Below are 23,787 nucleotides of genomic sequence, written 5' to 3'. Positions count from 1 at the left end.
TTAAAAGGGCAGTCTGGTAGTGGATTCTAGCCACATGCACTCTCACCCTAACCACTCCTCTGGCATTTTTCAATGCCCATGGCTGCAAGCATGTAGACTGCCTCAGGCTTTCATGTTATTACTACACTGTCCAGGAAATTATCAGAGGAGTGTGCACTAGGGAAGGTCTAACTGCTTTCTGGCCCCTTTACATTACAAGGGTGGTGCAAGGAGGCTGCAACACAGCCCAGAATCAGTTGCCCTTAATCTACAATGGTTCAAAGTATGCATACATTAGAACATGGCCAAGTCTTTAAGGTCACTTTAAACAAAGAGCTTGAAACAGCCAGTGACTCTCATGGACACAACTGTGCCATCAGTTTGTCTGGCAGTGCACAGAAATGCTAGGTCCCTCCCCCCTGCTTCTGTCCCTTTAAATATGAAACACAGCTGCTTGAATAAACATGGCCTGTAACTTTTAGACCCATTGGCAAAAACACTGGACTCTGCACATGGATATCACTAATTAGCAGGTTTATGGAAGGCTTGATGACCCCAGAAGGGATAGCCTAACATACAGAGCTCTGCCAAAGCCCTTATAACAACAATACAATCTTCTTATCCTGTGCTATGTAGAGCAGTTACACAAGTGAATGTCTCCAGTGTAAGGCTAGTTAATACTAATGTATGCCAAAAAGAAGCAGCCGCACATTCTGAGAGAGCAGTGTATTGCCATGTGGCTTTTGCTGCTACTCTTAATAAGATCGATATCATTAACGAAATCATCCTCCCGATGCCCTTTACTCTACTTAGCTTAAAATCCTTGAATCTATGAATCAGTGTTAAGCTTTGTATCCAAAAGCCTTGTATGGTCTATTTATTATAAGCCGCAAATTAAAAGGGCAACAACTGGAAAGCTTTTGTTGCAGCGAGTCCCATACACTTCTTATGTCAGAAGTAAGATGGGTCTGAGCTGTAAAATTTGACCTCTCAGTTGGAGATCATGAATCCTTTGGCCACTCACAAAGTTTAAGGATGTTCAGCTTAAGGCATCTGGTTTGGCCTGTACAGAGATATGCCCTAAGCAACAAGGGGTCAGCCATCAGCCACTGTGGGTGCATGGGCAATGCACCCTTTACTTCCTTGCACAGGCTACGAGCAGCACAGATAGCCATGTAGGGGGAGAGCAGCCCCTACAGGGCCACACCTCCTTCCCCAATGCCCTGCCCAGTGAAGTAATTAGAATCATTGGACTGGAAGGGACCTCGAGAGGTCATCTAGTCCAGTCCCCTGCACTCATGGAAGAACTAAGTATTATCATGACCATCCCTGAGAGGTGTTTGTCTAACCTGCTCTTAAAAATCTTCAATGATGGATATTCCACAACCCCCCTAGGCAATTTATTCCAGAATTTTAAGCCTCCCTTGCTGCAGTTTAAGCCCACTGCTTCTTGTCCTATCCTCAGATGTTAAGAAAAAACAATTTTTCTCCCTCCTTGTAACAACCTTTTATGTAATTGAAAACTGTTATCATGTCCTCTCTCAGTCTTCTCTTTTCCACACTAAACAAACCCAATTTTTTCAATCTTCCCTCAGAGGTCATGTTTTCTAGACCTTTCATCATTTTTGTTGCTCTTCTCTGGACTTTCTCCAATTTGTCCACAGCCTTCCTGATATGTGGCACCCAGAACTGAATATGATACTCCAGTTGAAGCTTAATCAGCACAGAGTCTTGCTTAAAACACTCCTGCTAATACATCCCAGAAGGATGTTTGCTTTTTATGCAACAGCGTTACACTGTTGATTCATATTTAGCTTGTGGTCCACTATGACCCCCAGATCCCTTTCCACAGTACTCCTTCCTAGGCAGTCATTTCCCATTTTGTATGTGTGCAACTGATTGTTCCTTCCTAAGTGGAGTACTTTGCATTTGTCCTTATGGAATTTCATCCTATTTACTTCAGACCATTTCTCCAGTTTGTCCCGATCATTTTGAATTTTAATCCTATCCTCCAAAGCACTTGCAACCCCATTGGCACTAAGTATAGGGCTGGCACAGCTTACTTCCCCATGAGAACAAGGGTGGGACCAGGCCCCACAGGGTATATCTACACTGCACTGTAAACCCAGGTCTGTGCGACTCGGGCTTATGGATTCCGTGTTTCCAAGCTCATGCTTAAGCATCCACAGTGCATTGTAAACCTGGGTTTACAATTGCTGGAGATGGGTCTCACAGCTGTGCACTAGGCAGACCTTTTGACTCGGGTCTTTGTCTTTAGCTGCATCCACACTGCAAAGTAACAGGGCTTGGACCTGAGGCACAGTGGGATCCACCTCCCTAGCAGGGTCCTAGGACCTGGAGCCAGAGTGCTTACTGACCTGCATCAGACTGATTTGTGTGTGGACAGAAGAGGGGCTTGGGCTCAAACCTGAGTCAGAGCTTGGGCTTAGTTGGCAGTGTCGACATATCTTAAGAGTCACAATTTGGATTTTAATTGCTCCCAGGGCAGTGCAGCTATGTGCTTCCTCTTGCTCAGGGTTTGTGGCAAAGCCACACATTTGGATCCTGGTTTGTGACATTATTTCAAACCTCATCCCATCCCAAGGTATTCACAGCCCATACGGCACTTCAGTTCCACCCTTGACTAGAATAGATCTGTGAGAAACTGAAAACTGAATCCATTGGAAACATACAACATTGGAGAAGTGACATATAACTTATCCCCCACCATGCTTACTGGAACTGAGCAACTTGCCAGGGAAACACATGACTACAATATTAGACACTGAAATACCTGACTACAGTATTAGACATTCCAACATGTGTGACTTACTAGTACCTGATGATAGCAATTTCTTTCTCCTATCACGTCTTGCTCTAGCTTTTTGTACTACAATAGCCATTCATTGCCCCCTACAGTCCCGCCCCCCACTCACACAAAACTCCCACTGAAGTCAAAATGAACATAAAATAAAAACAGCTGCTGCCTGCTGTCACAGACTAAGTGTGTTAACATCTCTTTATCTGCACAGGGGCAGCGCAGCCGACCTCTGGCTTCCACTGTTTTCATGCCATCTGTGTTAATAACATCTCTCTCTCTCTGCCTAAGTGACAAGGAAAAGATCTACTTCAACTGGAATATTATATCTGCAATGAAATTTGAGAGCCAATATTTAGCGAAAATCTTTGCTAATAACTCTCATGGGTGACCCCCACTATCTCATCCATCCTTGGGCACCCGAAGCGCTGTGACCAGCCTTCTGACTGATTGTTCCTAGTCAAAATCCCTGAGCAAAATCCTTATAGAAAGGATCCAAAGCAAGAAGCCATGTTTGAGAACTGTGTATTCCTGCCAAGGAAAGTTATTTTCACCATGATACCAAAGCAATCGGCCCACATTATGGGATCACTGCTTGCCAAATTAGGCTGCTCCCTGGGGCCTTGGCATCCGAGACTCCCAGTGTAATAGCAATTGTTTTTTGTGATGAGCCCCATGAATGGCACACCATGGGAGTAATCAGACAGAGAAATAATAAATCTCACTCTTTAAATTACAATTGATTATAGGGCAATCATGCTTTTTCTCCTGCCATCCTCAGCCATTTCTTATGGCCCTTCCTTCTATGCTGTGTCTTTCTCTCTTTCTGTCCCTTTGCCAGTCGGAGCCATGGAACTAACAGTCAATGAAGCAGAGCTGGGTCAGGAAGGAATAAACTTGATGCCTAAACTTCATGTTCAGAAGATCTAGACTTCATGGAAGCATATGGTCTGTCTGTCTACTTTCATATATGACCCCCATCACTGCACCCTCACATGCCATAAGGGACAACTCATCTATATCACTCATCCCTCTGAGAAATTCATGGAGGTATCCAAAACCCCATGTCATTTCTGAACATCTTGTCTGTGCTCCTGTTCTGTGTTGGAATGAATGGGGAAGTGGAGCCCCCACGTCACAGAGCAGCAGTGGTGCTGTGAAGGATGGCCCTGCTCCCAAAGAGAGGCTATACAAACAGGAGAGGCCAGCCTCTCCACCCTTACTGCCTGGCTAGAGAACTGTCCTGAGACTGAAGAAGGAGTTGCGTGGGCTGCCAGAGAGCATGTGTGGTAGCTGCTGCAGGGACACAGCAGGCTGAGAGTCTTTGGGCTGGGGCCCACACCCAGGGAGCAGGCTGAATATATGGCCCCTATGAGCCTGCTCTATGTGGCAGGCAAGGATTAGCCACAGCCCAAAGGGCACAGAGGCCCCAGCTGGTGACTGAAGGATTGATGCTGGGGCGGCACTGGCACTGTGTGTTTGCTGATTAAGGGAAGTGTTGCTGATATAGCTATTTCTTACTAACAGCAGCACTGGAGTGCTTTGTGAGGGAATCTCTGCCTCCCCAGACATGCGGGGGTCTCGACCTCAAGGCGTGGAGGGTGACAGTTTGCAATTGACTACCAGCAAGGACTGCCCCCTGCACAGTGGTGTTTCAAATACCCTCAACCTTGGCCTATCTCTGCCCTCAGTGAAGTCGAAGGGAGTTCTACCCCGGACTGTAGTGGGAGTAGAGATAGGCCAATGCTGAGCACGTTTGATAATCCCCACCCTGCTATTCGATGACACGCTTGGTCAGAGCAGTGATTTGCACTGGTCTGTTTGTAAAAATGGTGTGTCCTCTTCCCAGTCACCATGAGCCAGCTGGTCACTGTCTTTCACTGGTGCTCTCTGAACACAGAGCATCAAGGTCTCGGAGGTGACAGACTCCAAACACATATCAAGTGCTGTTATGAAAGGGAAAGTGTGGGGTGGGAGAGGATAGGAATGTCAGCAGAGTATGGATTTGTATACCAGATGTCCCAGACAGCAACTCGGCCAGGTTCAAGTGACACAAATACATCCCCTTGACCCCATTCTCCAATGACCTCAACAGCCCCCACTCAGCAACATTCACTAGTGAATGCTCTGCGCTGGAAAAAATAAAGTGAGACGTATTGTGGAGCAAGTAATTGACCTTTTGATTTGGTGGCTGTACCAAACAATCAAAATTTAAAAATGGGTTTGCTTTTTGCTTTTTCCTCACCAAAATGAAAAACATGGTAAACTGCATTCCGGCTGAAATGTAATGTTTTGAATATTGATTCAAACTGACATTTTGAAATGAAATGTTTACGTGAAACAATGTTTTTGGAATCAAATGATCATTTGAAACAATTTGTTCAGCATCTTTTCACGTTGTAAAGGGCATTGCAATTCAACATTTTGTTTCAAAATGTTGTGAAATGACATTTTCAAAATAGTTCATTTCAATTTTTGAAAAATAATAGCTTGATATTTCCAATTTTTGATTTGAGGGAGGGGGAGACACAAAACTATTCACCAAATTTGCAAATAGCGTTGGTGCCCTGAAAAATGCATTTTTCAAGGAATTAACTATTGCTAAAAAGAATTGGTCCAGCTCTAGTGAGAACAGCTTGGCCTACCAGCAGTGATGCAAGTAGGGAGGTGCGGTCCAGTATGCCGTACCAGTAAGCTATTTATTGTTAAATGTATACACAGGGACTAAATCTGCTCGATGGTTTATTTTGATCAAAATAAACCTTTTTCACCAAAAACATGGCTTTTGACAAAAATAAGAATATTTTTGGTTTTGTCAACATTTCTAAACCAACATTTTCACAATTTTTCAAAAATGTTTGTGTGGTTTGTGGTGTGAAAAATCTCATTTGTCTTACTTTTTCACTCTTCCCCCCGCATACATGCTCACTTTTTCTGGTAGAAAAAAAGTCTAAAAACAGGACAGTATTTTTCCTCCCACTGAAATTTAACAATTTTTTGTTGTTAAAAAAAATTGTGAACATTTTCAAACAAAATGTAAAAATCTAAATGCTTGTTTCAAAACTGTCTGTGAAATGTCCTCACATTTTTGACAAAGCAAACGAAGAGGAGAGGGCTGAAAACAAAGTCCCGTGGACCTCCAGCAGAGACAGGAAGGAGGAAGAGCCACCAACAGAAATACTAAAGAAGCAGTCAGAAAATCCATGGTACGCCCACATCTTGAATACTGCATACAAATGTGGTTGACCCATCTCAGAAAAGATATATTGGAACTGGAAAAGGTTCAGAAAAGGGGAACAAAAATGATTAGGGGTATGGAACAGCTTCCATATGAGGAAAGATTAAAGAGAGTGGGACATTTTAGCTTTTGAAAAGAGACAACTAACGGACAACATGATAGAGGTCTATAAAATCATGACTGGTATGGAGAAGGTAAATAAGGAAGTGTTATTTACTCTTTCTCATAACACAAGAACTAGAGGTCACCAAATGAAATTAATAGGCAGCAGGTTTAAAACAAACAAAAGGAAGTACTTCTTCACACAACGCACAGTCAGTCTGTGGAACTCCTTGCCAGAGGATGCTGTGAAGACCAAGACTATAAAAAAAGAACTAGATAAATACATGGACTATAAGGGGGATAGAAAGCTGGCTAGATCATCGAGCTCAACAGGTAGTGATCAATGGCTCCATGTCTAGTTGGCAGTTGGTATCAAGCAGAGTGCCCCAAGGGTCGGTCCTGGGACTGGTTTTGTTCAATATCTTCATTAATGATCTGGAGGATGGTGTGGACTGCACCCTCAGCAAGTTTGCACATGACACTAAACTGGGAGGAGTGGTAGATATGCTGGAGCAGTGGTCCCCAACCAAGGCAGCGGTCGAGCATCCACCGAAATGCCACCAAAATTCGGCGGAATTTCGGCGGCGACACCTCTGGATGATGTTGCTTGTTGGCGGCAAGCGGCGTCATCCAGAGGCATCGCCGCCAAAATTCGGCGGCATTTCGGTGGATGCTTGACCGCCGGCCAGGACGCAGGCGCATTTAGATGCCCCCATGGGCGCCATGGCGCCTGCGGGCACTGCGTTGGGGACCCGTGCTGAAGGGTAGGGACAGGATACAGAGGGACCTAGACAAATTAGAGGATTGGGCCAAAAGAAATCTGATGAGGTTCAACAAGGACAAGTGCAGAGTCCTACACTTAGGATGGAAGAATCCCATACACTGCTACAGACTAGGGACCGAATGGCTAGGCAGCAGTTCTGAAGAAAAGGACCTGGGGAGTACAGTGGATGAGAAGTTGAATATGAGTCTGCAGTGTGCCCTTGTTGCCAAGAAAGCTAACAGCATTTTGGGCTGTATAAGTAGGGGCATTGCCAGCTGATCAAAGGACGTGATCATTCCCCTCTATTCAGCATTGGTGAGGCCTCATCTGGAGTACTGTGACCAGTTTTGGGCCCCATACTACAAGAAGGATGTGGAAAAATTGGAAAGAGTCCAGCGGAGGACAACAAAAATGATTAGGGGACTGGAGCACATGACTTATGAGGAGAGGCTGAGGGAACTGGGATTGTTTAGTCTGCAGAAGAGAAGAATGAGGGGGGATTTGATAGCTGCTTTCAACTACCTGAAAGGGGGTTCCAAAGAGGATGGATCTAGACTGCTCTCAGTGGTACCAGATGACAGAACAAGTAGTAATGGTCTCAAGTTGCAGTGGAGGAGGTTTAGGTTGGATATTAGGAAAAACTTTTTCACTAGGAGGGTGGTGAAGCACTGGAATGGGTTACTTAGAGACGTGGTGGAATCTCCATCCTTAGAGGTTTTTAAGGTCAGGCTTGATGAAGCCCTGGATGGGATGATTCAGTTGGTGATTGGTCCTGCTTTGAGTAGGGTGTTGGACTAGATGACCTCCTGAAGTCCCTTCCAACCCTGATATTCTATGATTCTATGGCTATTAGCCAAGATGAGTAGGGATAGTGTCCCTAGCCTCAGTTTTGCCAGAAGCTGGGAATGGGTGACGAGATGGATCACTTGATGATTATCTGTTCTTTTCATTCCCTCTGGGGCACATGGCATTGGCCACTGTAGGAAGACAGGGTACTGGGCTAGATGAACCTTTGTTTTGACCCAGAATCGGCCTTCTGGCTAAGAGGGGTGAGGACATTGTCTACTATCTGTTCTTAGAAGTAGGCCTGATTAAACCTAACAATGTCAAAGGAATGCAGCTAAGTGTGAAATCCTAGCCCAACGGAAGTCACTGATAAAACTCCCATTAACTTCAGAAAGGGCATGATTCCACCCTAAGGCAGAGAAACCAAAGGAAGATAGGATGTCAGCAACACAGTGACAGGAAGAACTAAGATTGAGAATAGGCCTTGAGATTTAGCTGGGAAGAAATCACTTGAGGCTTAAGCAGGAGCAGTGTCCAAGGAGCAGAAAGGCAAGGAGCCAGGTGGCACTGTTGTAGGGAAGGAAGTAAAGACAGCTGCAGTGGACAGCCTCTCAATGAGGATACTAAGGAGGGAAGCAGGACAGTAGTTACAGACACAAGCTGTGCATAGGGATTTCCCTGCCACTGTGCACAGACATCTAACAGCTTCATGGGAGAAATAAATGCTGCCCAAGGGAGGGAGGAAACAAACAGTGGAAGGAGAAGCCAGCTGCAAAGCTGAGCAAGGAGCTAACAGCTGGCTGAGTCGACGGGATGCTGAAAGGAAAGAAACCAGCAGTGTTTCTTGTAGTTTACAAAGCAATGGTTATTGGCCAATTACGGGAAGGAAGTGACAGCTGAATCATGTCACATCTCCCACTGAGAGTGACTGATGGGTCTGTATTCAGCATGCCTGTAAAGTTAAGGGAGGTGAAAGACAGCCTCTGGATTCTCTGTGTGGAGGTGTCTCCTCATGGCTCTCCTAAGGGTGAGGCAGATGACCTACAAGAGGAGCTGCTGCTGAAGAGGAGGAGGAGCATGTGGAAAAGGAATCAATGGTAAAATGAAGAAAGCTTCCCTTCTCAGCATCCTTGCTTGGGAAACCACCAGACCGGGGCTCAAGCGCATGTGTGCATGTACTCCCCGTCATGCCCCTTTTTCATTAATATATCAGCTGGCCTCTGGAACTTGCACAATCTCTGCACTAGTAGGACTGGAATGGAAATATCATCCTGCACACTCTGTTTAGGGTGCAGTAGTGAGCTGGCTTACAGCAAGGACACCAATTGGGAGGGGCCGGGGAGGGCAGAAGCCCCTCCTCCTGCCCCAAGTTTCCTACAGGAGGTGTGCAAGTTCCCAAGTGGAGCTCTTAACTACAGCACAGCATTCGGCCCTGTCTACACTGGCAAGTTTGTGCGAGTAAAGCAGTTTTGAGTGCTGTAACTCCCAAGGTGTACACACTGCCAAGCCACTTAATGCGCAGAAACGGCGCAGATGCAGCGCTCTAAAAACACTACCTCGATGAGAGGCGTAGAGCTTTCTGCGCCGGGGCTACAGTGCTGCGGTGCCTGTGTAGACACTATGGTGATTACATAGCTGCAATTGGCCTCTGGGAGGTGTCCCACAATGCACCTCTCTGGTCATCAGTTTGAACTCTACTTCCCTGCCCTCAGGTGACTGTCAGCCCCACCCCATACATTCCTTTGCAAAATTGAAAGTCTCCTTCCTGTTTGCTCGATGATGCGTGCAGTGGTCTCAGCACATCTTTCCAGGTGGCCATGCCTGCTCCACGCACCAGGTGATCCCCCACTTGGAGCAATGCTGAGCTGCTGGACCTCATGGGCATTTGGGAAGAGGAGGCAGAGCAGTCACAGCTGCACTCCAGCCGTCGGAATTATGATACCTATGGACAGATTTCTAGATGCATGATAGAAAAGGGCCATGACCAGGACACATTGCAGTGTAGGGTAAAAGTGAAGGAGCTGCAGAACGCCTACCGCAAGGCATGGGAGGCAAACTGCCACACCGGTGCCGCACCCACGAGCTGCTGGTTCTACAAAGAGCTGGACGTGATACTCGGTGGTGACCCCCGCCCCCCCCGCCCTCCACTGCAAAGTTCCCTGTGGATACTTTGTTGGCTTCATTGCCAGTTGAGAGTGAACTGAGCCAGGAGGAGGCAATCTTGGATGAAGAGGGAGAAGGGGAACCTGAGGTAGAGGATGACTCAGAGGCCAGAGATGCAGGCAGTCAGAGCTCTTTTCTATCCTGGAGGAGCCTAGCCAGTCACAGCAGTCAGATAATGGTGAAGCACAAACAGGAGAGGAAGCCCCTGGTAAGTGGATCTGATTTTGGGAATTGCTGAAGCAAGTTGCTGGGGGCAGGAGGGTTGCAGAAAGCAGACTTGTCTCCCACTGCATACCTAGTCTGAGTGGTGGAATAGACTGCTGATACACTCCCTCATGTCACATGTATCTGCCTCAGCTCTCCAGGAAACTCTCATGGAGATACTAGGTAATCTGCACCCGCAGGTTCCTTGGCAGAGATGCTTTGTTTCTTGCTCCATTATCAGTAATTTTCCCACGCCATTGTGCTGTCGTGGGGTGGGGAGACCATAGCTGCACACAGGCAAGCCACACAGGGGCCAGGGTGGAAGTCACATGCTTGGAGAAGACCCTCCCTTGATTCCCTGCTCACTCTCAGCTGTGAGATATCTTCCATAATGATCACCTCCTGTGGAAAGTGTGGGAACAGGAATGATTATCAGCCCCACCCCCCAGTGCTGCTCTCCCCAAGTGCCCAAGAGCCACATGCCCAGTGTAAAGCAGGGTCTGGGAACAGTGATTTACCCTACCCTTGTGGCTACTCACCATTTTGGGGGTCTTGTGGCTTATGTGTGCTTGCCCGGGGTCAGCCAGTTAGTGACAGGTGTGCGAGTACTGACTGTGTTTTAAAGCACTGAAACAGTGTTGTCTGTGTTGCAAACAATACTGCTTCTGTAAAACGGTGCATTTAAACTTCACAGAGATGATCTTGGGAGGCCAGCCTCCCTTATCGGTGGCAGAATGGTTGTGAAGAATTAGAAAGCGTCCAAGAAGAACTAAGGAGGACTTTATGCGTGAGGTTATGATGCAGTCTGCTGCTGAGAAAAAGGAATTGAAGGAGTGGCAGGTCAGCGAGAATAGGGAATGAAAAGAGAACACGGCACACCAGAAAGAAGCCACGGAGTGGCTCTTAACAGTTATGGAGCACCAAGCGGACATGTTCCAGGAGATACTAGCTCTTCAAATCGAGCAGCTCTGTGCCCGCCCTCCCCTGCAGACGCTGTCACAAAACTCTTTCCCATGCGCCCTCCCCTCCCCCACTGCCAACACACTCTTATCAATCTCCTGGCTCCACTATCTACTCACACCATTCCTCTCCTTCTTCCTCACACAGTCCAGCAGTGTGGACTCCCAATACCCACTGCACTCAACACCCATTCCTCTGCAGTTTGGCCCTGCTGCAGTATAGCACCCGCTGCATTGTACTCCAAAGGAAAATGTTGGGTATGATCCCTGGACATACACAAATCTGTAGCCGTCCCAGGATCCCTCCTCCTCTTGAGACCTTCCATTCCCCAATTCCTTCCATTCCCCCCGCCCCCCCACTCCCTGCTGATGAATTTTGTTGTTTGACTCTCTCCTCTGGTTGTTGTCTTTCAATAAAAGACTTGTGTTGTTTTGAAAGCAATCCTTATTCTATTAAGTGAAAGCAAAAAGAGCACTGCAAAGCAACATACAATTATATTAAGGCCCCTTCTTGCATCATGTGCACCAATCACCTACTAGCATTACAAGCACTGCAATCCTGAGCATAGCTACAAATATTACTGGCTTTCAGCTTCAAATTGCTGTCTCAAAGCATCCCTGATCCTTATGGCCACGTGCTGTGCCCCTCTCATAGCCCTGGTCTCCGGCTGTTCAAACTCAGCCTCCAGGCACGGAGCCTCTGCCGTCCAGCCCTGAGTGAAACTTTCACCCTTCCCTTCACAAATATTATGGCGCATACAGCACAGGCTTTTAAACAGCTTTTAAACGACTGAAGGCACACTCTACAGTCATTCTGCACCAGCTCAGCCTGTTGTTGAACGACTCCTTGCTGCTGACAAGTTGCCCCGTATATGGCTTCATGAGCCAAGGCATTAGGGGTAGGCAGGGTCTCCCAGGAGCACAATGGGCATTTCGACTTTCCCTTCTGGTCTGGGAAGAAAGTCCCTGCTTGCAGTTTCTTGAACAGGCCTGTGTTCCAAAACATGCATGCATCATTCACCTTTCCAGACCAGCCTGCATTAATATCTGTGAAATGCCCACGGTGATCCACCAGCGCCTGGACAACCATTGAGAAATACCCCTTAATGTACTCAGTGGCTAGGTGGTCTGGTGCCAGAATTGTAATGTACATGCCATTGATCGCCCCTCCGCAGTTAGGGAAACCCATTTGTGCAAAGCCATCCACAATCTCACACACGTTGCCCAGAGTCACGGTCTTTCAGAGCAGTATGCAATTAATGGCCCTGCACACTTGCATCAACATGACTCCAATGGTTAACTTTCCAACTCCAAACTGGTTAGCGACCAATTGTAGCAGTCTGGAGTAGCCAGCTTCCACAGTGCAATCACCATATGCTTCTCCAATGGCAGGGCAGCTCTCATTCTTGTGTCCTTGCACTGCAGGGCTGGTGCGAGCTCATCACACTGTCCCATGAATGTGGCTTTCCTCATGCGAAAGTTCTGCAGCCACTGCTCATCATCCCAAACGTGCATCACGATGTGATCCCACTACTCAGTGCTTGTTTCCCGAGCCCAGAATTGGTGTTCCACTGTGGTAAGCACCTCCGTGAATGCCACAAGTATTCTCATGTCATAGCTACTATGTGTGGCGAGATCAATGTCGCACTCCTCTTGCCTTTGTAGTTTAAGGAATAACTCCTCTGCCGCTCATGATGTGTTGGTCAGAGTGAACAGCATGCGGGTCAACAGTTCAGGATCCATTCCTGCAGCTAGAAAGAGGCAAGGCAGGGCGTGCAGTACACAAACTGTTGAAAGATGGCGCCAAATGCAGACAGAAGCATAGGGATTGCTGGGATGCGAAGCAATGCATCATGGGGCATTGGGACAGGACCCAGGATGCCCGGCGACCCCTTCTGCCTTCCCACAAGTCTTAGCGGCAAAAGAGAAAGAGATGCTCTGTAGGATAGCTGCCCAGAGTGCATCACTCTGAATAGCGACGCAAGTGTGAACATGCTATTGCGCGGGCAGCTGTCAGTGTGAACACACAACAGTGGTTTTCCTTCGGCACTATCTGAGCAGAGCTGTAACTGCCAGCGCTGTAACATTGCCAGTGTAGACGTGCCCCTAGTGTGAAATGTATGTTTTGCAGAGGAGAGATGCCCCTGGGCAGGGAGTCAGTATTTTGTTTACAAACAGAGGCAGGGTGATTAAGATAAGAAAGGCCTGGTGACTAAATTAAGGATATGGAAGTTTAGCCTGTAAAAGAGGAATCCCTCTGTGGAGGCAGGAGAGGGAGAAGGGATTGTTTTAGACAGAACATGGAGGGAGACTCAGAAAAAATACAGCAAAGCATTGAGCTTAGGTTACATTCAGAAAAGGGGGAGATTTGGGGGTGTAGGTGAAAAGAAGGGCTCAAACCCAGGGAAGGGCTAGCAGTGTATAGAGAAGTTCCCACTCTATCCGTGGTACTTATTTGGCCTCATCACCATGATATCTGAGGCTGCGCCTCACAACGTTTAACCTATTTCTCCTCAGTGAGGTAAAGCAGTGCAGTTATCCCCATTGTTCAGATGGGGCACTGAAGCACACACAGACTAGGGACCAGATTTTCAAAGGTATTTAGGCACCTAGTGACATTTTCAAATGCACTTAGAAGGTTGATGCTTTGTCAACCCCACTAGATATCTAGCTGCATCTTTGGGTGCCTAAAAACCTTTGAAATTCTGTCCTTAAAGCACTGACCAGGAGTCAGACAGGAAGTCCATGGAGGGAGAAGAACCCAGGTCTTTCAGAGCTAGTGCCTTACCCCACAGACCAGCCATTCTCGCTCTGCTGCATGCTGATAGATGGGAGCAAAACCAAGGCGGTCAGTTCTCTGAGACGCCAGCAAATGGTCCCAGGATGGATGTCATGGGTGATAGCATAAAGGCAGCACAGAGGTTAGGATGGATGGAGAATGAGAGTCAGATGAGAGGAGTTCATTTAACTCCCAAGGAGTGGCAGGTTCTGCCCCATACTGGGTTGTTTAGCAATGGCTGCTGTGCAAGTTTACATTTTTACTGAAAACCGTTTTCTTCAGTCATTTTTTCTTCTGAGTTTGAGAAAAGGAAGGAATGAGAAAGTGTAGAAGTATCAGATGTGTTTATGCCTCAAATTCTTAGGGTTTCAGCTGTAGTCAGGCAAATTCCAGAACAGAAACTACATCCACAGAGTCCATGATGTCAATGATTATTGTCATGATTTGCATTATTCACTCTACACCATGTGTGCTCAGCACTTTTCAGAATATGCCAGAAAATCCAGTCCCTGAGCCAATGCATATAAGATGTGTAACTCTGGATAAGATGGCTCAGATATTTAAGTATGAAGTGTATAGTTATTGACCACACATGTTCACTATTATGTTTATATCTATGAGTGGAGGCATTGATGGCAATAAAAGTTTTAATTGAGTAAGGACTAAAAGATTGGACCCTCCAACTTTCTTTCTAAAGGAAGAGCTGAACAGAGCTCCTGTGCCTGTTTATTTCCTTTCCTGCCTGCAGTAGCGCTGATATACCTCAGAAGTCTCAGTATTTTTCTCAACTTTAAACTATAGAATTTTCTTGGTGTTTGGTTTTAAATATTCTCCTGTGAGAACTGCAACTCAGTCACTGTAGTGTTGTGTTCAAGAGCCTTCTGGAAAGTAACTAGCCTTTAAACAGAAGTGAAAGCAGTGTTACCAACTCTCATGACTTTGTCATGAATCTCATGGTAACTGTTTTCCTTAAAGCCCCAGCTCCTGGAGCCAAGTGGATATGTGATGATTTCAGCCTTCATTCTTAAAGGAAAATGAAGTTTCTAGTCCTCGTGGCTGTGGAGAAAGCTTCAAAGTGTGATCCCAGTGCACCCTAAATGCTCAAAAAGCAGAAGGCAAATAAAAACAACCCCAAATCTGGTATTTTTATATAATCTCATGATTTTAAAGCCAATCTCATTATTTTTGGCGAGCCCGATTCATCATTTTTGAACATTTGGGATTGGCAATACTGTGAAAGTGACTTGAAAGTGTCAATTTCACTCCTGTTTAAGGTTAGTTTCTAGTCTATTATTTGTAAGGAGGTAACACCTCTAGACCCCAGGCAGGTGCAGTCTAAACCCATGGGGCCTTGCCATAGTATGATGTTTCCAAAGTTAAATGATCTATTGGACAGATGACTAGGGAGAATTATAAAAATATTGCTCGAGCATGCAGGGGTCTAAGCAGGAAGGCCAAACACAACTGGAGTTGTAGCTAGTAACGGATGTGAAAGGTAACAAGAAGGGTTTCTACAGGGTATGTTAGCAACAAGAAAAAGGTCAGGGAAAGTGTGGGACCCTTAATGAATGGGGATGGCAACCTCCTGACAGATGATATGGAAAAAGCTGAAGTACTCAATGCTTTTTTTGCCTCGGTCTTCACAGACAAGATCAGCTCCCACACTACTGTCCTGGGGAACACAGTATGGGGAGGAGGTGAGCAGCCTTCAATGGTGAAAGAACAGATTAAGGAATATTTAGAAAAGCTGGACATGCACAAGTCCATGGGTCCAGATTTACTGCATCGAAGGGTGCTGAGGGAATTGGCTGATGTGATTGCAGAGCCATTGGCCATTATCTTTGAAAACTCGTGGCGATTGGAAAAAGGCAAATATAGTGCCCATCTTTAAAAAAGGGAAGAAAGAGAACCCAGGGAACTACAGACCGGTCAGCCTCACCTCTGTCCCTGGAAAAATCATGGAGTAGGCCCTCAAGGAAATAATTTTGAAGCACTTGGAGGAGAGGAAGGTGATCAGGAACAGTCAACATGGATTCACCAAGGGCGAGTCATGCCTGAACAACCTGATTGCCTTTTATGATGAGATAACTGGCTCTGTGGATATGGGGAAAGAAGTGGACGTGATATATCTTGACTTTAGCAAAGCTTTTGATAAAGTCTCCCACAGTATTCTTGCCAGCAAGTTAAAAAAATAGGGCTTGGATGAATGGATTATAAGGTGGATAGAAAGCTGCCTAGATTGTCAGGTACTGATCAATGGGTAGTGATCAATGGCTCGGTGTCTAGTTGGCAGACGGTATCAAGCAGGGGACCCCAGGTCCTGTGTCTGGTTTTGTTCAACATCTTTATTAATGATCTGTATGATGGGATGGATTGCACCCTCAGCAAGTTCGCGGATGACACTAAGCTGAGGGGAGAGGTAGATATGCTGGAGGGTAGGGATAGGGTCCAGAGTGACCTAGACGAATTGGAGGATTGGGCCAAAAGAAATCTGATGAGGTTGAACAAGGACAAGTGTAGAGTCCTGCACTTAGGACAGAAGAATCCCATGCACCGCTACAGGCTGGGGGCCAACTCGCTAAGCAGCAGTTCTGCAGAAAAGGACCTGGAGATTACAGTGGATGATAAATTGAATACGAGTCAGCAGTGTGCCCTTTTTGACAAGAAGGCTAACGGCATATTGGGCTGTATTAGTAGGAGCATTGCCAGCAGATGGAAGGAAGTGATTATTCTCCTCTATTCAGCACTGGTGAGGCCACGTCTGGAGTATTGCATCCAGTTTTGCCCCCCGCACCCCCAAAAGGATGTGGACAAATTGGAGAAAGTCCAGCAGAGGGCAATGAAAATTATCAGGGGGCTGAGGCATATGACTTATGAGGACAGGCTGAGGGAACTGGGATTATTTAGTCTGCAGAAGAGAAGAGTGAGGGGGGATTTGATAGCAGCCTTCAACTATCTGAAGGGGGGTTCCAAAGAGGGTGGAGCTCAGCTATTCTCAGTGGTGGCAGATGACAGAACAAAGAGCAATGGTCTCAAGTTGCAGTGGGGGAGGTCTAGGGTGGATATTAGGAAACACTATTTCACAAGGAGGGTGGTGAATCACTGGAATGGGTTACCTAGGGAAATGGTGGAATCTCCATCCGTAGAGGTTTTTAAGGCCCAGCTTGGCAAAGCCCTGGCTAGGATGATTTAGTTGGTGTTGGTCCTGCTTTTAGCAGGGCGTTGGACTAGATGACCTCTGTTATATCCTTGGGGGCAGCCGGTTTAGGAAGAAATCACTTGAGGCCAGACAGCAGACAGCTAACTAAACCACCATTTTATTTACAGTCTCAGAGAGCTCACTCAGCCGGCTGAAGCTGGCTGAGCTAACCCATAATAATCTAACTCAGTTGCCATAGCAACAAAAACCATGACAACCAAATACACCTCAACCTCCTGAGGTCTCTTCCAACCCTAATCTTCTATGATTCTATGATTCCAAGCTTGGTGAACTGCAAAAAAGTGATAGAAAGTAATCTAGATTTTTCTACAATTGTTTCAATTATTGTATTGAAGAGTTAGTAACAACGAATATACACTAAAATCTTAAACCTAACCAGTGTTAGGTTTGTGTCTTGATACAAGATGCGAGAACATGTTAGTATTTTGCTGAGTGGGTCCAATATTTATTAAATCATCTTTTTTTATATTGGAATTAGATACAGTGCTCCTATCAGCTAATTTCTAAGTTATCTGCAAAAAAAAAACCCTAGAGTTTTTAGGTGCCTAAGTAGCCCTTGGAATCACGGTTAAAGTCCCCCCGCACACACACCTGAAATGGTGCCCCTGGCCTACAGGCCCATGCAGGGGAACACAGGAGCATGGGGGCCCCTTGCTGCTCTGTGGAGGTGGATTGGGAGTGGGCAGGTAGGGACACTGAGCAGGTAAATCCCATGTGCCACTCCTCTTGTGCCATCCAGCAGGGAGGAAGGAAGCTATGCCAGAATAGGTAGGGGTGCCACCTCTGAGAACATGACCCTTAGCCTGTGCAACCCGACAGCCAGCAGTGCGTACTGAGTGCCCTCACAAATTTCCCAGCACAGCTCCTCAAACAAGGCATGGTCCTGGGAATCCTCAGAACAGGACTGGCTAAGTTTATTGCCCCCTGGAGCAGGCAGAAGCAGGGACCTGACTGTAACCCTGAGTCACATAATTCACTGCTTGTTCTGCTTCTGGCAGTTCCAGCTGCAGTTCTAGTGAGAAGGGAAAACCAGAGCCAATCAGATTGGTTTTTGTGTGGAAAATTTTGAGTTTTCATCACAACATTGAAATCCAAATATTTGCATTCTGAAATACCAACATGGTCCCTCACGGGAGTTTTATGTTCAGGTTCCTCATGCTCCTATTCTCCTCTATTGACTGTGTTCCCTGGTTGGACTACATCTCCCGTGATGCACCATGTGTCCCCTCTCTCAGCATGAGGGTGTTGTGCATCATGGGAGTTGCATGGCCAAGGTGCATTATGGGAGATAAGTCTAGCTGGGGAGCCCAACCCATAGAGGAGAACAGAGGCATGAGGCACCCAAATGATATTTCAGAATTGAAATATTTCCATTGTGGAGCACAAAGATTTTTCATTGAAGAAAAATATGTTTGTTTGTTTTTTGTAGAAAGACTCTTTTGCAAAAAAAAACTTCATTTAATTGAAAATCCAATTTTCTGTCAAAAAAGAGTGTTGGCAGAACATTGTCAACCAGCCCTAGGAAAAAGCCCATAGGTGTTTTTTGAAAGACATTATTAGGGTGCTATCTCCAGTTTTCAGGCATCCCTGGTTCTTCAATTTAAATAGTGTGCAGAATTTTAAACTGATGTTAACTCTTTCCCTTCTAGGCTTTTTATAAACAGGGCATTGTTACAAACCACTGGATGAGACTTGTCTGCCTGTACTGAATGACAAGCAAAGCTGAATGAGCACTATCACTCAGGATAGACAAAGAATGAAGAGAGGATAGGATGAATAAGTAAAGCAGCCACTGATCCATTCAAAGCCAATATTTATCTAGTTATGGGCACATTTATAGGAAACCCAGAATTAGTCTGCAAATACTAGCATATTTTTATAGCAACCATGCAGGATACTATGCGATTTAAAAATGAAAAAGCGAGAACTTGACTTTTCCAAGATTTTACATCCGCTTTAGTCACTAACAGTCATTGATTTTTGCAAGCACAAGTTTAAAAAAAAAAAAAGAATCCAAGCCAGTTCTTTACTAAATAACCGTTTCCTGCAAGCTTGGATGTAATGCTCCGGTGACTGCTGATTCTATACTTATCCAGGACCATTGTTACTGGTAGCTAAAGCAGAGCAAAAAAACCTTCCCACCAATGAATCTGGGGACCTACAGGCCTTTTTGCCCAGTTTGCAAACACACTGATCCCCTCCCCCACTCCATGTTCCCAGCAGTTACCAGCAAGAGACAACTGGTAATATTCCATACGTTTTCACAGTATTTTTTTATAAAAGTATTACAACAGGTGTAAACACTTAATTTCTGTTAAAGCAACAATGATAGTGATTTCTTGGTTGAAACTACAAAGTGCCAATGCATGTACAGTTTTGTTGCGGGTTAGGTATTGAATGGGGCTCAGGTATTGATTGGCAGTGTATAATTGATTGCAGGACTGAAATGATTATAGATGTGCAAAGAAGGTGGTTGTGTACTATTTACAATTAATCTAATCAATCATTCCCATTTAGTTTATTACCAGCCCTTGATGGGCAATAATAGACATAGGAGCAACATACCAGATTACAATATGGTCCATCTCCTCCACCATCCAGTCTGTGCCAATAGCTGGCAGAAAAAGGAACAGCAGTTCAATGATTAGAGTACCAGTGAGGGATTTAGGAACTGCCAGGGTCAGTTCCTTGCTCTGCCACAGATTTCCTCTGTGCCCATGGATAGGTCATTTAACCTCTCTGTGTCTCAGCTCCCCATCTGTTCAATGGGGATAACAGCACTTCCCTACTTCACAGGGATGTTGTGAGGATAAATACATTGAAGACTGTGAGATGACCCGATACGAAGGTTGTAAAGTCCAGAAAGTACCAAAGTGAGAAGGCGACAACATCCTTCCTCTAATGCACTGCCCAGTTGTTGCTTCCAGACTGCAGCAGCTGATTATGTTTTACCTTTACACACGAGGCCTGAGTACCCTTGTAGTGCAGCCTACCTGATGTAATCACCATGTCAGCACCAATGTTCCTTTTGGGTGTTACCCCTTTTGAATCCTCCTAAACTCTTGGAGTAACTAAAATCTCATGGCAGTGAATCCCACAGGTGAATTATAGAAGAAAGTACTGTGTTGAATTTGCGGCCATTTAATTACACTACTTGTCCCTCTGGTTCTTGTATCGTGGGCTTGTGTAAGCATGTGGAGTCATCCCTGCGGCACCTCCTGCTGGTGATCTCAGGGAATTAGCTCTTTCAACCTCCAAAGCGCCTTCTGCAGGCCAGTATCCCACTTGTCACTGGCCCCGTGTCCCTCCCGGACCCCGGTGCCCTTTACCCTGGGGCTGCCCCCTGGCAATAGCCCCACCAGTCTCTATGAGTCTCCCCTCTCGGGGGAACCCCCAACCTTTTAATCCCCACCTTGCCTCAGCCTGGGCTACTGCCAGTCATCATTAAGCCCCCGCTCCCTGGGGCAGACGGCAGTGTAAAAGCCACTCATCATAGGCAAGGGGGTTCGGAGCTGCTGCCTTCCTCTACCTCCCAGTAGCTCTATGGGCCTTGGACCAGGCTCTGCAGCCTGGGGAGTCGTCAGCCTGGAGCTCCCCTGCTCCTCTGGCCTTTCCCCAGCCCTGCTTCACTCCCAGTACCCTTTCTGCAGGCCCTGCTCTCTCCCAGCCTGGAGAGAGACTCCTTTTTGGGCCTCTGGCTCACAGCCTTCTTATAAGGGCCAGCTGGGCCCTCATTAAGCCAGCCACAGATGTGGCTACTTTCCAATGAGCCCAGCCTTTCCCCTGCCACAGCCCTCTTGCCAGGGCTGTTTTAAGCCCTTCCGGGAAGGAGCGGGGGACCACTCCACTACAGCCTGAAAGAGTTATTTATGAGGAAAGCATCAAGGAGCTAAATATGGCATTTTCAGTGGAGCCTAGGGGAATTTAGGACCATGCCTGACCCCCTGAAATTCCCAACTGAACTATGCATAGCTTGGCTAAGTAAAGGCTAAGGGAGATTTGATCATTATGTATAATGCTGAAAGAATTTAGTGCCAAGCATAGGGAGGAACTGGCTAAGGCAGGGATCGGCAGAAGGAGGTGTAATTAGGATTAATGGTATGAAATTAAGCTAAGGAAATTTACACTGAATATCTAAGAATTCTGCATGGTGATATCTATTAGTCTGTGGAACGGTCTCTCTCAAGGGAAATGGCTAGAATCCTATAATTGATTGACTTGAATCATACAGGCAGGAATGTTTGGCAACCTATTCTGGGCATGTTCTAGAGGACATCTTAGGAAGTTCACAGCTGCAAGAACACACAACAGAAGCCTAGTCCCCTGGTATTAAATTCATCCACTCAGGGAAGAAAAGCATATAGGTACAGTCAAAACCAGCTGATATAGCTGGAAACTCAGACACTGAATACGCCTCATGAGCTTTCATGTATGATCTTCAGTCCAAGAATTATTTGCATGAACTATTCAGAAAATTATTGTCCAGGATGAGTGAATTTGAGAAAAGCCTCAACTACTTGTGAGCATTTTGCCAACAGAAAAAGAGGCCAAAATCACTGGCTAATTTATTCGCTACCCTTGATACCTCAGCTCTGCTCCAGAAGGTACTGTAGGGCAGAGAACAATCCAACACTCATAGTGACGGAGCATGATGTGGTCACTTGCAGGTCTTTGCCATGATTACAGTGGTTCTATGTGTCCTAGCAATTCTGCTCCGCAGAGAGAATCCACAAGAGGCTGGAGATGATACCTGAGAAGCCAAAAGCAAACTGAGAGCAGCTGAAGATCTGGGCCAAATTATTTGATACCGACCCTTGAATTCATGGGGATTACAGATGTGCCCTGAACTACAGTAATAGGAGATCCCTGACCATATCCCCTAAACAAAGGCTTATGAGATGTCTGAAGCACAGCTGGGTGGGAAAGAGTTTTTCCATCCCACAAGAATAGTTGAGATTTTAAAAAAATCCCATCCCGAATTGAGACAAAATGTCAAAATTTCAAAGATTTTCACAAACCAAAAAGGTGTGTGGGGGGGTGGGGGGGAAATGGGATCGGGGCAGCTGTAACATTGTGTTTGATAATTTCATACGGGGACGAAAACTTGAAATATTAACGTTTGATGTTATACTGCACCCGCCTGTGTTGCCACAGTGTTCCATGTGCTACGGCAGGCTTCCTGGCCGTACTACATTTCCCATGGTGCACATGCAATCATGTGACTCCCATGAAGCCCCATGTGGCTTGGTCAGAGGGAGACCATGGCATATCATAAAAAAATGTACCCTCGCTAAGGCGTCCAGCCCACAGAGGTGAATGGGAGCACAAAGCACCCAAACTAGAATGACCACAAGTCAGATATAGTTTAATTCGAACAAACTCAAAATGAAACATTTTGTTCAGTTTAACAAACCAGGACATTTAGATTTGACCCAAAATGAGACATGTAATTTTGATTTTCTTGATGGACAAGCAAAACAATGTCAGTCAATCAGAAACTGAAGTAACTGCATTTTCTGTCAAAAAAGAAAAGAAAAAGAATGTGATGGCAAATTCCAAGCGGCTCCAGAACTCAACTGACAAAAGACTCTGTTCACACATTCCAAACTGCACATCATAAAAAGTCTAGATCCACTTCCTTTACCCTGAGTCCACTATGATAAAGAGCCTTTCAGAGGTGTGAAACACCCTGCAAGCATTCAACAAAAATTCAAGCAGTGTGATGGTTCATTAACACAGGAAGCAGGATTCACCATGCCAGAGAAGACCGTTGGTCTCCTCTCAAGCCTGGAATGCTGCCTCTGGAAGTGCCCAGTGCCCAGGGCCGCCCGGGGGGGGGGCAAGTGGGGCAATTTGCCCCAGGCCCTGCAGGGGCCCCCATAAAAATATAATATTCAATAGTTTTGCAACTTTTTTTTAATGGAAGGGGCCCCTGAAATTGCTTTGCCCCAGGCCCCCTGAATCCTCTGGGTGGCCCTGACAGCGCCATGCGCTTCAAAGGACAGTAAAAAATAATGAAACGTCTTAATGCATCTGGCCAATTAAATGCTGTAAACTGGGCAGCAATGATTCCATCTTGACTCCTTCAGCCAGCTGCTTCTGACCTGAAGCTTGAGAATTGATTAGCTTTGGCTTACAGTAGCATGTATAGCTACACATGACATATCATAAAATTATCCTATCCTTTATAGAACCCAGTGTTAGCATTTGACTTTGTGACCTCCCGCGGCGTGACGTTTGCAGGCTTAAACATACAGTGGAGATTGCAGGGGGAGGGGCAATATTACCGTGTTTCAGGTATAATACTTTCTGAAAGAGAAAATGCAGTGTAGGGTTTCCAAGAGCAAGTCATGCTGCCCTGGTTTGCTCAATGCACACACTATAAATCTTACTGGCATGTGGTGTAAACATTAAAAGAATAATAAAAAAAGATAAAAATAAAGTGAAGAGCTGTGTGGTGCCAGTGTCGTCCTTCATTTTCAATCACTTGGCCTTTATGCTGATGCAGTGGAGAGGAAGAGACTTCAGGCCTGGCCTAACTGCCTTTCACTCAATTAAAAATATGGCTGTCAGCACAATGACTAAAGGAAACTCATCAGCTTTTCTTCAAACCAGCAAAGGCCAGGGTGTGGTTTAACCTTTGTCATACTGTCCCTGCCTCCCACACGCCTACCTCCCAAAAGTACACTTTCACTCTGAGCCAAGCCCCCAGGGCCAAAGAGACTGCATCACCCCTGAACTGATTGATATATAATTCCTCAGTCTCTTGCAGTGCA

The sequence above is a fragment of the Mauremys mutica genome, chromosome 9 (assembly GCF_020497125.1).
Source record: "Mauremys mutica isolate MM-2020 ecotype Southern chromosome 9, ASM2049712v1, whole genome shotgun sequence".
In the NCBI taxonomy this organism is placed as follows: domain Eukaryota; kingdom Metazoa; phylum Chordata; order Testudines; family Geoemydidae; genus Mauremys; species Mauremys mutica.
The sequence above is the reverse complement of the archived record's forward strand: the minus strand, read 5'-3'. Positions refer to the sequence as shown.